This window comes from Callospermophilus lateralis, chromosome 1 (genome assembly GCF_048772815.1).
Source record: "Callospermophilus lateralis isolate mCalLat2 chromosome 1, mCalLat2.hap1, whole genome shotgun sequence".
In the NCBI taxonomy this organism is placed as follows: Eukaryota; Metazoa; Chordata; class Mammalia; order Rodentia; family Sciuridae; genus Callospermophilus; species Callospermophilus lateralis.
This window is the reverse complement of record NC_135305.1, coordinates 39,325,145-39,340,948: the sequence shown is the minus strand read 5'-3', so window position 1 is coordinate 39,340,948 and position 15,804 is coordinate 39,325,145.

Here is a 15,804-nt window from a genome sequence, read left to right as displayed (position 1 = left end):
GTGACATATACGAAAGTAGATCATTCAAGCAGTCTATAGGGTATAGAAATTGCTCTGCATAGATGTGAAAATTGAAAATCTGAAGTCAGTGTTTAATATCAGTGTGGAAATGAGCTTTCCTAAAAATAGTGTAAATGATGGCTATATTTTAGAGTGGGAAAGACTTAAATCTCTTTTCCCAACCAAACATGAAGTTTTTATCTACACATATATGAATTTCTAAAAGTGAAAATTGTATTAAATCTTGAGAAGGATCTTTTAAGCAAGAAACAATACCCTAAAAGTGGGAGGAACAAAGCAGAGAAATTAGACAACCAACTTGAAGCTTCTATGGGTTTAAGAAAAAAAAAATGCACCAAAATCGGGAGAGGGAGGGACAGAAGATGGAGGAATAGAGGAAAGACGCATTCCAAGTTGCTTCATAGATCAGGACCAAAGGAGTGGGAATAAAATTTCTCAGAGAAATGGGTGAAAGAGGAATTTCACTAAAATTCAGTGTTGGACATTCAAAGTGGCTTAGAGACTCAGAAATCTGGGCACAATAAACAAAGAAAAAATAATACATTGGAGCTGACCCAGCTGCTGCACTGGCAACACAATCTGAAGCAGGATGAGTGTCTGAGCAGGTAGGGATGAATACATTCAGGCATTAAGCCTGGGAAGCCTGTGCTCCTAGTCAGTAGTGAATGGAGGACTTTCCTCCTTGCCCAACAGTTGGATTTCTTTGGAGCCTCCTAAGACCCACATCAGGGATCAGCTACTGCCAAGCCCTAGGGGCAGGTTCACCTAATCTCTCCAAAAGAGACACTATCCAAAAAGCTCCTGAAGCCTTATTAGACCTAACACCCACCTGATAGAACTCCCCTCACAGAACTCTGCAGAATCTATACCCTGGCAGTGCTCCAGATTGGTCTGAATGGACAAAATGCCAACTGATAAGTACTTCCTTATATATCCCACATCATAATGGTGAGAAGGGAATCTGAGTCTTATATCAAACAACTACAACCTAAGGCCACTCCAACTGGCATCTCAGCAACACAAAAACAGAAAGGGGTTAACAATTCTCACCTCTTGCTCTTTATATCACTATTTAACTCAAAAAGAATTGGAAAGAAAGAATGTTGGACATGGACAGTGGCCACTTAATCTGGTCAACTATTTGTCCACATCAATGGAGCCAGTTCCTTCATTGTTCATTAAACATTTTATTTATTTATTTATTGTGTGTGTGTATGTGTGTGTGTGTGTGTGTGTGTGTGTGTGTGTGTATGAGAGAGAGAGAGAGAGAGAGAGAGAATTTTTTCTGTGCTGATTGGTTCAGGAACATACATACACTTATTTGTTTCCTTTTCTCTCATTTTTAAAATGTAGGTTTTTTTTTTTCTTGCCTTGTCCTTTTGAGGTTTTGGACTTTTTGAATTGTATATCCTGTTTGGTTTTGTATTATTTTAATTTATTTCTTACTTTTGTTTTGCTTTCTCTCTTTTTTTCACCTGATTATGCCTAAATTCTATTACTCTCTCTCCAAATAATTTTATTTTTCTGTTTTTGCCCTCATTCTGTATATACATGACCTGCTACATTTCTTCTGCATGCTCTGTTCACTTTTTGAAATTACAAACTCTTCTAACTTTTGCACACATTTTCTTTTCCCCTAATTAACTGTATTTTTTACCATCTTTTAGAGATAATTGGCTTATGTAAATTCTGCCCCCACCATTGCTCATGTAATCCTTACTGCTGTGTTTAATATGGTTGACACCTATTATTTCCTTTAAAGCCAGATATACTTCATCATTATTGTTTTTCTTGTTGACAATTGCTGAACCCATCATTTCTGGTTTTGGGTGATAACTAATATTGAAGATATATAGTAGGAATGGGGTATTGACTTTAATGCTGTTTATTTTTTGCAACATTTCTTACTATTGTATATTTTCCCCCCATTCTGTAATGTACTGGGAATGTACAGGGACACTAAAAATTCCCAGGTTGGAGCCTCTGCTGCTGAACTAAACTCAACCAAAAGACAGCACACCTTGCTCCTCACATAAATTAATGATTCTCAGTTCTCAGCTATAGCTTAATACAAAGAATAAAAGAGACAAAAACCAAAACTATCAATTAGACTTTGTAATTCCCACTCCATTCAATTTGGAGTGATCATTAATATACAAGAAACAGTACTAATTAATTATTTAATTAATACAGTAACACAGTAAACACTTGCTATTGAATTTGTTATCTAGTTCACAGATTTTTCATTGTTGGTACTGTTGTTAAATGCTGATCCCATCATTCATATATAGGTAACAAATAATATTACAGATGCACAGTACATACTGGACATTTAACATAAACCTGTACATTTTTTGCTGACATTAGTGCTACTCCTGGCTTCCTCCTCCCTCTAAGGGGAGCTAAAAAGAGATTGAGACACATCAAGATCACAGAATAGAGATCCTGCAGCTGAGAAATACGCACATCTCAACCAAGCAACAGTTGGATCAAACTCCAAACACAAACCCCACCTGAGCTTTAACATTACTCCAATTCAAAAAAGTGAGGAGACAAAAGACCCAAACCAACAAGAGCCCAAGGAGGAACAGAGAGAGACCTCAGGTCCCACCCCTTGGCATCTACTCATATATCAAAAATAGAGAGAAGTCTCAGGATAAATAAGATAGTTCCATACAAAAATGACAGAAGAGCTGGGCATGGTAGCACATGCCTATAATCCCAGCAGATCAGGAATGTGAGGCAGGAGGATTGAAATTTCAAAGCCAGCCTTAGCAAATTAGCAAGGCTCTGCGTAACATAGTGAGACACTGCTTCAAAATTTAAAATATAAAATAAAGAGAGCTGGGGGTGTTGCTCAGTGTTTAAGCAACCCCATGTTCAATCCCTGGTACCAAAAAATACAAAAGAGGTAAGGAAATTCACCTCAATTGGTACACAAATCCAAGACCCCTGAAAACATGAGGAAACAATCAAACAAATCTCCCCAGAAAATACACAATCCCCCCCAAAATGATCCCACTGATAGTATGGTGAATGAAATTCCAGAGAAGGTTATAAAAATTGATTATTAAAATGTTCAATAAACTAGGGGCTGGCTCAGTGGTAGAGTGCTTGCCTAGCATGTGTGAGGCGCTGGGTTTGATCCTTAGCACCACATAAAAATAAGTAAAATAAAGGCATGTGTCCAATAACAACTAGAAAAATATTTTTAAAAAATGTTCAATAAACTGAAAGAAGATCCAAGGAAGAAATTAGGAGAGTACAAGACATAAAAGAGACTTTAGTAAAGATATAGAAACAGTGAAAAAATACCAAGCTGAACTCCTAAAAAGGAAAGACCAAATTAATCAAGTTTGAAATTCAAACTTGAAAGCATCATGAACAGATTAGATTGCATAGAAAATAAAACTTCAGCCCTTGAAGACAGAACTTCAGCCTTTGAAGACAGGGTATATGATTGTGAGTATACAGAATTAAATAAGAGGCAGGGAGGAGTTATAGAACATGATCAGAATATACAAGAACTCTGGGACAAAATAAAAAGATCAAACCTGAGAATCATACAAGAGAACATGGAGATACAAACTAAAGGCATAAAGAATATTTTCAAGAAAATAGTTCCAGCAAACTTATGTCAGAAATGACATAGACATCCTCATGTAGGATACTTACAGGACCACAAATAGACCCAGTCATAAAAGAAGCTCAGTGAGACATACTATAATCAAATGCTTAACATAGAAAACAAGGAAAGAATAGTAAAGGGTACAAGAAAAAAATCAATCACATTTAGAAGAAAACCAATAAGTTTAACTTCTGATTTCTCTGTTCAGAGTGATTTAAACATTATAATAGTGACTTAAAAATACAATGGATAAATGGGCACAGAACCGCATTAAATTGTAAGATTTATCAAGATGAAAATCTTCAGTTCAGAATTCAATGTGTTCAGGGTGCCTCTGAAATCTGTTTTAAGCAGAAAATCAGTTAATTCCATTACCAGATTAGGAGGTGTATGTGGAGAAACAGAAAAAATACATTATATCAAAACCTTATATTTTCTTCAATGTACTTTTCAAAGTTGTACCTGGAACAAACTAACATTTTTGTTTATCTGTCAAAACCAATCCATGGCAAATGACAAGTTGCAAAAATTAAGTCATGGTACACTGACAAAGAAAATGTTAAGTAAGCAGATTTAATCATTATATGCTAATTTGATGTAAACCTATAAGGAAAACAGCAAATGAGAATTACAATGAAAAGTAATGTGGAAAAAAAAAAAAAAGAAAGAAAGAAAGTATTACTGTCCTCTCTCTGGAAAAAGAAAAATTGGAACAAGAATTCCAGAAGAGAAAATGGCCCAGGGGCTCTTGGGAGCACATTTAGCTAGCAAGAGACTGTTCACAGAATGGGAATTCCAGGAATGTTAGAGAGGAGGAAGCCTAGAGAAGAGGAAGCCTGTGAGAAGAGCCAGAACACCAGGAAGCTGTCATCAGAAAGAGAAAGTCTCAAAGTCTCATATTGATTTACATTCGCAGTGTTAGCCACAGTTAAAATTCTAGGGTCAGTAAAGAGACACAAAGCTTAGAATAAAAATTATTGAGATCTTTTGACCAGATGTCTAGTTTTTCTTTTTTAAACTTGGATCTCGGGTGAAAATTGTCAAGACACAGCAGAGGGCACCTGAAGGAACATGGAACAAGGGACTTGGTGGCTCTGGATTAAGGATTTCATTTCTTATTATCTCTGCCTTCTCCACGGGGTAACGAGAATGTCTGAGGGGACAGGGGACACTGGAATGGCCAACTCCTCTTTGCCAGTCCTATCAATACATCAACTTTTTAAATTAAAAAGAACGAAGTATTATCAGGAAAGAATTTCTTTGCAATGATTAAAGTTGTGGCCTATCACTATTGTATTAGCTCTGACTTCTTTGTGGGAAGCCACAGAGTTTTCTCTGGTTTTCAACTGTTGCCCTTGATCCTCTGTTTTGCTTTGTATAGTTCAGAACACACAAATCTGAAATCATATGACTGAGTTTATGGACTTGTTATTTTAATGAAGATAGATGTGATTCTAGATACAGACTTTTGGTTTTGTGTATATACACATATACAACATACAGAAGTAATATCTAAAATATTTCACAACCAATTCAGCACCAACTAAACAGAATAGAGGCTGTATGCAAACAACTAGTATGATCATACTTGTGCTTGTGTCCAAAAATCAGCCCTACAGGGAAACAAACAAACAAACAAACAACAACAAAAACAAAATTGATAGACAAGTAGATTCAAATATAAAGGTGGCTACTCATATTTCTGGTAAACCCAATCCATATTCACACCATAAAAATGCAATCTCTGCCTTACTTACTGTTCACCTGATCCTTCATTGAAGACCTAGTGAGTGGGAGGAACTCCATGCTCTGGAAAGTATGTGATGGAAAGGACTAGCTTTCAGGATCATAATTCACACATGCAGTACAACTCATGTTTAGACTACCTAGAACTTAGAATTGCTTGGCAATTGCATACATATTCTCATCCTTTGATTTACATAGGAGCTAAGGAACTTCTTGGGGAAAATTTTCTTTTGGTGAATAAATCAAATTCAGATGTATAGAGTTCAAAAACCCATCCAAATAACCAAAGGAAGAAGAAGAGGAACTGAGAGAGTCCAGGTAGGCTTGAAAGAGAGAATTCCCCCTTTGAGAAGAAAAGAGTCTGGATTGGGACCAGATTTAACTGCAAGGGCAAAATTGTTCTGGATGCAATTTGTAGTAGGGGGGTAGCCTCAAGGCAGAGCCCTGGGAGTAAGAACATGGCCTCTGGACTCTTCTGAGAGGAGCTTCTGAATTGCATCCACACTGCCATTTGTGGGACCAGGGCAATTACTCTGGACTTCAGTATCTTTATCTATAAAACTGAGGTGGTGATAACAATAGTTCCTGTATCATAGAATGGTTGAGGATTAATAAAGGAATTACATGTAAAGCCAGTAAATAATGTAATACATATTGTCTGTTCTTACCTTGGATGCTCAGGTACATTATGAAGAGGAAAGGCAAGTTGTTTACTTGTGAACTAAAAAAACCTAACAATGATAACATAATAGCACCAACAATGACAACAACCTTACTACATTCAGTGTCATTTAGGGATCCTGCTAAGGGTGGCCCATTCCCATTCCACCCAGGCTGGTCCCTCATAGGAAAACATGCTTTCTTTTCCCTTCTAAAAGGGTAGTTTGAGCTTGATATTGGGATATTCTGGGCTTCCCTCCCTCTGAGGGAGAATGTGGCAACTTTAATTTCACAGTTGAGGTCCACAGACAAGGGTTCCTTGTATTGAAGGACTTGGGAACAACCCACATAAGGAAACAAGGAACACTGGAATGGCAAATTATTATCAAGGAAGGATATCTTTATAATTGTTTAAAGTTGCTGCCTATCATTATCTTAAACAGGCTTAAGAATTGACACGGGGCATGTGACAAGGCTGAGCAAACAAGAATTACCTAGAAAACAAACAAGGCCCCATGGCAGGGCTCAGGCTCTGAGCCACAAGTCAAGGCTATCAAAGAGTCAAAGGCCTGGGTTTCATCTAGAAGTTAGAAGACTGAACTGGGCAAAGTCAAACAGAATTGAGTGCCAGATCAGCATCCAGAAACAAAGCAGAATGTAGCTGAGCATCCCTAGGTATTTGGCCTGCTGGCTAACCTATCATCAGTTCAGGCAATAAGAGACTCCCTGTGACAGGGGTTGATCCCATGATATAAGGCTAAGCTTTCCTTGAGGAATTAGGAAGAGGGAAGGAGTTTGCAGAGGATCACTTTTAAAAGAAGAGAGAAATAAATTGCTTAAATTATTACTTTAGAAGTTGATTATTTGGAGTCTTTTTCCTATGTCATTCATTGATATAAATATAATGAATGCTAATAATAGCATAAAGCCACTACTTTAAAATATTTTAAAATATAATAAGAAAGTTCTCACAATAAATAAGTCAGAAACACATGCATGCTCCCATCAAAAGTTAAATATACAAGTTGGGGTGAGGATGAGGGTCCATGATATGTATAAGCCTCAAAATATTTTATGTGAGAAGATTCACTTCTGTTTTTGAAATGCATAATGTTGACAACTTTATTATTTATGACTTTATTATTTATGCTTGGTATCCTTATGATATTAGTGAGTTTGCACGTGATAGAGGTTACCAATGGGCCAAAAACCCACCTTTCAAAGTAGCTGGAATGTGGAGTAGCAATGAGTTTTAGAACCATTGTTTTTAACTGTCCTCCTATACCTGTCTTCCTGTTAATATTAAAGCATAAAGATGATCCATAACATACTTAAATTCTTTCCTTTAAATATCAGGATGACTCAGCCACCCTGTCCTGTAAATAATAAGGTTTCAACATTTACAGATTACTCCTGCCAACTAAAAAGTGGTTAAAGTGAAAATTACCCAGTCCTGGCAGACATTCATGTGACCTAAGGTTTGGGTTTTTTCTTAGAATTTATAACCTTGACAGTTAATTTTGCAGGCCTCTTTTAAAAGCCTGTCATTTAGCACAAATTGACATTTAAGCAGCTTTTTACAGCTCTAGTATAAAAATGTTAAGACAGCTTGGGCTTTTCCTTATTAACATCACCTATTATTTATTATCATAGTCAGGGAAATGAATCATCAATTTCCCCCTTCCAACATTTTCTTAGGAATTGGAGTAGTGTAGAAGATAGGACATCCTCAGTCAATTTTATTTCCTTCTTTAAAAAAAAGAAAATAATAAATAAACTACTTAGATTAACATTAAAATGTTTCATGCAACAAAAGATACCACAAAATGAAGACACATTACAACAGAGTTGTAATGAAACTAATATCAAAGGATTCATGCCCAGAATATATGCATTATATTAATGTTATAATATATTAATATGCTTATATATTAATACAATAAATTAATATATTAAACAACTACATATTAATAAGAAAAAGGTAATACAATAGGCAAACGGGGATATAAACTAGCAAGTTCCTAAAGAAAGTTTGAGTGAATATATAAAAGATTCAACTTTACTAATAATAAGAAAAATTCAGACTAACACAACAAAATGCCATTTCATGCTCATAAAACTGGTAAAAATGTCTGAGAGAGGAAGATGGTGGAATGAAGTGGTCTCTGGGCACTCAGGATTCATTGGGCCCCACTTCCAATCCACTGCTGACTACCAAAATTGTTCTTAAGTTTGGAGGGAATGGGCAGGTGAGAGTCTGGCCAGGACTGAAGGAGAGAGATGAACTCAAGAAAACCCTGGGGACCTGAGCAAAGAATCCAGGAGGAGAAGCAGAGTAAGAGCAGAATATTCTGGAGAATCTGGTCTGTGAGATCCTTGGTCCCTGAATTAGTGCTGCTGTTCTTCCTGTCCTCTGAGGACTTTTAGCAGGGCCTCAAATATGGGAGAATGACAACCTTTGGTAGCACTTTTTGTTGTGTTTTATTTTGCTTATGGTTTTATTAATTTTATTCTTCTATCTCACAGCATAGAGTTTTGTTAGTCTGAAGGGATTTTACTATATAGAGCTGAGGAGAAAACTGATAATGTCAATGTAGAACTTCATTCCTTTGGAAAGAAGAATATGACCTGAGTTGACAAATGGTGAAGAAATAGGAAGAAACAGTATATATGGTTACTGTCTTCATATCAAAATATCCTCAAGGTTGCTGCCGGTTTTCCACTGCAGGATCAGATAGGTCCAGGTTCAGTCACTTCCCCCAAAACATCATCATTGTAAGGAGGATGTATTTCTCCAAATCCAAAAACTGTTTCAGTGAAAAATACACCCACAAAGTTTGGATAAGGCCTGAACACTCTTTGTGCAGTGTTCCAAGCCCCAAAAGATGAGTTAATTTTTGAATGAGAACACTTTGAACTTGTATTCAATTCAGCTGTTTCAGTTTAGTAAGTCCTGACAGTTAAAAGACAAGGACATTAGAAAGGTTTAGGTGGTATCTGTCACTGATCAAAAAGCAATTCAGCAGGCAGAGAAATAACATCTGGGAACTGCCCAGCTAGTGTCCATTCAATGAGATGTTAAATGGTGCTTAAAGACCTATTGTGATATTTAAAGAACATCAGTAAATTTATCTATTAAAAAACAGAAGTGAGGGTAAAATAAAGGTACTTCAAGACTTTAAAAATAATTTTTCTAAATCTTGGGTAAAATAGAAAACTTATCTAAAACTACTGATAAAATCAGAGTGCTACATTTCTCATCTATGGTATGTGGCCCAAAGCAATACTCAGCAAAAATGCATACTCTTAAATGCTTTTATTACAAAGCAAGACAAAATAAATTCAGTAGGCTTTCAACTCATGATGATAAATAGGAAAATTAAAAATTAAAAAAAATTAAAAATTATGAAGAAAGGAATTTAAAAAATTAAAAATAAGTGAAATATAAAATAACTCTCCCAAAGCCTCCAAAGAAAGATAAAGTTATTGCTTTCAAAGCTAGTAAAGAACTAGGGGAGGAGCTCAGTGGTAGAGCACTTGCCTAGCATGCACAGGCTCTAGGTTCAATTCCCAGAGTGAAAAACAAACAAACAAACAAATAAGAAGGCTAAAGAATCACAGAAGTCTCTGGAAATTCTGATGACAGAGTAAGAAGACGACAGAAATAAGGATTTAAAAATAACCAAATATAAAGATAATACTTAAGAAACTACAGAGTAGGGCTGGGGATATAGCGTAGAGTGCTTGCCTGGCATGCACAAGGCCCTGGGTTCAATCCCCAGCAATACACACACACACACACACAGAAATTATAGAGTAATTCTATCCAAACTTTTACCAATAATTTAAAATTTTCAGAGAAAAGTACTATTAGGGCTACATATATTACCAGAATAATATCAGAGATGTAAAACTAGATAGACAAATTGCTATAGAAAAAGAACTGAAAAATACCATTTAAAAAAATCTACCCTGCAAAAACGGATCAGTTCCAGACTATTTTACAAGTGAGTTCTACAAATATTGTTAAGACAGATTTTTTAAAAAATGTTTTATTTAAATGGTTTCAGGGCATAGAATAGATATGAAAATTCCTTACTTATTCTATAAGACTGCACAATACCAAAACAAAGACTGCCTCAAATAGCCTTTCTCTAAATCTCATATAAGATTATAAAAACAAAAGTCTTTTTGAGAAATTATAAATCAAAAGTATCAGCAGATTACTAGAATATGCAAGAATGATATAGCATGATGAAATAGGACTTTATATAAGAATGAGATATAGTTAAATAATTAAACAATGTGAAATATATTCATTTGATTCTTTGAACAAATTGAAAAACCGAAAATCTATGTGATCTACACAATAGGTACTAAAAAGGGAGTGGATAAAATCCCAAACATGATCCTAAAAAAAAACTCAGTAATCTAAGAATAGCATGAGAATAGGATGCCCTATATGAGATTAATTTGAGCTTTGTTTCTCTTCCTTTAGATTCTCTAGTGAGGAAAAAAAAAGACAGTTATCTCTCTTCCGAAAGGTTACCTAGTCCATGGCCTCGGTTTTCCATACCCTAGGCTGGGGTTTTTGTATTTGCAGGTTGGTAAGAGGAGGGCAGCACATGTTCTGTTTGCCCCAGACATAATCCGTCCCAGTGACGAGCAGTCTGGTTATATGAGGGCATTTAAGTTGGACTGTCCAAAAGGTAAGAGAAAACTTTGCTTTGTTGAAATTTGAAATGGTTGAACAGCCAAACTCAGAACTGAAAGAGGTGGTGACTTAGAGGATTGGGGATAACCTGAGCTACTAGTATAATGCTCTGGCTCTGAGATGACAGAGATCTTGTCCTCAGAAGGATAGATGTCAAGGGTTTGTGGGAGCTGAATCCTCAGTACTACAACTCTGCACACCTGTTAAGAGGACTGTCAACTCTGCAGCAGACTGGGCAGGTTTTTGTGGGTTGAGCATGTGTACTCTTTGTGTACATGTATGTGCATGTGTATTTTTAGCTATATAAACACTCTCTTTTGAAATTCTCAATTTTGTTTATTGATTATCACAGGGATTTTATAATATAAGTGAAACTTTCAAAACTATGAGAAGTAACAGAAACTTGTGTCATATGGAAAAATAAAACATCAACATATGAAAATGACCTGTTTTCCTACATGCCAGTATTAGCTAATCAGCAATGTAAGCGGGAAAATATTTCATTTTGGGAACAAAACTTATACAACACCTTGGAATAAACATCATAAGAAATGTGTGAAGTCATATTTAAAAAGTGATATGATTTTTATCAATCATATTAACAAAAATCTTCATTGGCAGAATACATAGTTGATGAAAGTAAAAATTAGTATTGCCTTTTGGAAGGTTCATTTGATATCTGCTAAAATTTTAAATGCATCTGTTATTTAATTGAAAGTTTGACTTCTAGGCATCAGTTTTACAGAAATTCCTTTAATGAATCATCTGGTTTTTTGGTGGGTTACTAGGGATTGAACTCTGGGGCACTCAACCACTGAGCTACATCCTCAGCCCTATTTTGTATTTTATTTAGAGAAAGGGTGTCACCAAGTTGCTTAGTGTCTGAGGCTGGCTTTGAACTCACAATCCTCCTACCTCAGCCTGCCAAGCCACTGGGATTATATACACATATGTGTGTGTGTGTGTGTGTGTATAAATTTATTCACATTATCTTAAAAATAGACTCGATTTCTATGGCAGTGCCAGATCAAATATTACTTATAGATACCATAATGGTTTCCTTGTACCTCAGTTCTTCCCTTTTCTGGGATGATAAAGAGCAAGATAAATGTCACCCTATATATAATAGGGTCTGAACTCGAGAGGAAGAACTCCATAAATATGAATCTAGGGGTTTATATAGGAAAGGAATAGCTGGTCCTCTGCTTCTGTCCTGAGGGAGGGAAAGAAAGCTTTGCTTGTTGACACAAATAAATTCTCCTTGGAAACCGAGGGCAAGAATCCTAAGTTCTTATTCTCAGGAATAAACTAATGTTGTAAGATAAGACAAGAGTTTCTAATTTACTGCCCTTAGACTGTCTCTATAGTTGGGGGAGGTAAGTTTATTATCTTTGGATGGGAACAGATGGCTCCTAGTCTCATATCTTTGGATTTGAGGAACAAACAGATCTGGGGTATTAGAGATGTCTATAGCATGTTAGTATTATTTGCTTAGGAAGCCAAACTATGCAGAATATGGAAATATTCTCCTTCTGACAAGCAGATGAATAAAACACAGGTTTAGGATATTGGCATCTGGAGTAATCAGAACATTAAATGAAGAGTCAAATAATAGAACAATATACCATATATGATCTTATATATATGAAATTAGCATAAAGAAACTAACATGGCTACCTTTCAGGAAAGGTAATGAATATAGTAGTAAAGATAAAAAATGACTTTTGTTTTAACCATATATATTTGTTAATAAATTTGGGGGTACATTTAGGTGTGATATCTTAAAATATTGTCTTTTCTGAATTTTCCAGATTTACTAGAATAAATGTATAGTAGTTTTATAATATGTATGTTTTTAATAAGTCAAGTCTATTCATCATATTTTCTTTAGACTTCAAGATAGCCATGAGAAAAGAAATTATATCTGTTATCATTTTATATATAATTATATTTTACTATATATTATACTTGTCATTTATTCTGCAAGGGAAATGGCACACCTAGTATTTGTAATGGTCAAGCAAAGGGTTTTTGATTTATTAGACCTTGAGGAAGCAGTGAATGCTTTTTACCCTAAACACATGTCCACCAACCACTGGGTCATGTAACTGAAATTCTATCTTTGAAGGATTCATTTTTCTCTTGAAGCTCAGCTGAGTATATAAACTTAAACATGTGAATCCATCCCTATCCTGCTCCCTCCACCAAGAGAGTAACTCCAAACCAGTCTAATTCAAACATAAATTCATTAATCATAGTCTTTGCTTCTCAAATGAGAAGTCCAGGAATCAGTGCACAGGAAGACCGTGGTGTGCTGGGGAGAAGGCTGAAGATAAGGGAGGTGGGGACATTAGTCACTGGAAATAAATTTCAACTTATTCATCCCATAAGACCTCAGATTCTTCAGAGTCTAATTCTGTCCTAACTTTAGATAAGTCCTCACTTTACCCTCCCAAACCTCAAATTCCCAGCTGTCACAAGTTTCACAGGTTTAGGATTATTGAAAATACTTGGTGGTCTTGGAGTGTTAAGTATGAGAAGAGGGTGGGGGGAATCCTAAGTTCACATCAGTGTGTGGGAGACCAGCATTCTGGCTAATTTCACTCAAGACTCCTATTATTAGTACCAATCTAAAGACCATCTAATATCCTGGGCTAAGTCAGGTAAGTCATTTCATCTAGCACCCATATATTATCTCCTTGAGACAATTTATTTTACCATAGTGAATGAAAAGGTTGATTACAGTGTAGCCACATATTAATGAATGTTCAAAGTTTTGAATTATTTTTCTGGAGACTGAAATGTGAGGAGGAGGCAAGTGCTATTTTCAGTAACATTCACTACCCATATTATTTATTTTAGATATTTATTTGCTTTTTATGAAACATTCTGATAAGATGAAGAGAAAGAATTCCTTATATTTTCTTACAGAACCAAGTTTAAGTGGCTAATTAATAACTTGGACAAGGTCTTTAAACCACTTCCCCACTGCCTAATGAAGAATAAGATGTCTCAAGATTTTCTTTCTATTCCTGGCAGCAGAGTCCTGAAGAGATAAACAAGCAGGGCTGCTCACATAAATCACTCTTGAAGAGATAAACTGCCTGACCTTTTTGGGGGGCATTTACACTTGTGTTACACTGAGCCCCAGGAGATCTGAGCTCTTAAGGGAGCTTATTTTGTGTATACAATCTTTAAGTCTTTAATCTTGCCAATCCTTAAGAAAGGAAAAAGACAAAAAGTGTTATAAACATACTTTCCTAGGCCTCCCTACCACCAGGGAAAGATCAAAGAGCCCCATCTTTCCACTTCCTAGCTCCAACCATCCTTTCTCTTATTTTTTCCCTTCACAAGCAGTTTTCTTGGTGGCAACATAGACATAGATTCTGCTCCTCGGAAATGTGTACTGTTGTGCACCTGTTGAATATGTGCTCTGCATATATTCCTTAGGAATCTTCTGCAGTCCTCTTTCCTTCCCTGTACACCCACTGCCTCCTCCTCAATTGAATCAGCCAATTCCTACCTCCAATATATAACTGATTCTCACCACCTCTACAAATATCCTCTTTTCTTCATCACAACATCTCTTAACCTGACTCTGGCAGGAGCCTCCTAACTGGCTTTTGGGAGGCCGACACAGCATGTGACCAGCATTTGCTTTCCCTTTTGATGGGTGTGGCACTGTGGGTCACCCTGTGATCTGGTTGCTTAGGTAACCAAAGATAGTAGCCCTGATCTTTAGGGTTGAGAAAATGTGTCTTTGTGCATGGGCATGCCTTCCTACATCCCCAGGGGTTGAGCCACTCTCACCTGTTCCTTTGAGATATTAGCCCTTGCCCTGTTTGGGATAGAATATTCCATGGAAACACCCTTTGTGTGTCCCCTTCTCTTACTCAGCCCTTGGGTGTGGCCTTCCTAGATGTCAGTCAACCTGCTGACAGCAGACATCACAAAGCTATACTCAGCCCCTTGAAACCTGACCCCTTGCCTCATTTGAGTGGCTTCTCCTCAATAAAAGGAGTCAGCACGTGGGGGCTCTCTCTCTCTCTTTCTGTGGACTCTTAAGGTCAGAGGAGCTGTCACAGCACCCCCCAAAGAAAAAGGTATTTCTATCTCTTGTGTGGCCCAGTTCCCCTGGAGTGACCCCTGAGTGTTTTAGTCTCATGCAATGCGGCACCTACTTCTTCGAATGCCCTGTGTTCCTCTCATGAGGGTCTAAATCATCTTCTAAAATGTAAATCAGAGTTTGTGTCTGTCCTGATCAAACCTGCTAGCAACTTCTGAATATAAAAAAAATAAATTTCTAGTACTTATTATGATCTGTAAGACACTATCTCCTCATCCTTATTGTGTTCTCCTGATCTGCTTAATTTGGACTCTCCTACTCCACTGGTCCCTCAAACACACTTAGTTTACCATATTCCTGGAGCCCTTTCCTTGAATGCCCTTCCCCTGATCTTTTGCACAGCAGAATCTTCATATCATTCAGGCCTCAGCTTACGTGCTGCCTCCTTGGTGAAGAATTTTCTGATAATTCCCTGCCCCATCTACTACTCCTCTCTTTATTTAAATACTGTATATCATTATTGTTTAATTTTTCTTGGGATCACTGATTGCACATGAAGTTGTTATTTATTAAGTATATCATAATAATCAATAGGCAATTAACTTAAGTGTCAATCAGTGGATGAAGGGATTAAAAATGCAGAGCATATATACAATGGAATGCTACAATCATAAAAAGAGAAACATCCAACCATTTTCAACAACATGGAGGAACTTGAAAGACAGATGTTGAATAAAATAAATCAGGTACAGAAAGACATATTGTATGGTCTCACTTATACATGGAATTTAAAAAGTTGAAATCATACGAGCAGAGAATAAGAATGGTGGTTCCAGGGAGTTTTTCACTGCTATGACCAAAATAATTGATAAGAACAACCTAGAGGAGGAAAAGTTTATTTTGGCTCATTGTTGCAGTGGTTCAGTCTGTGGTCATGTTTCAGGGTGAGATGAACATCATGGATGAAGC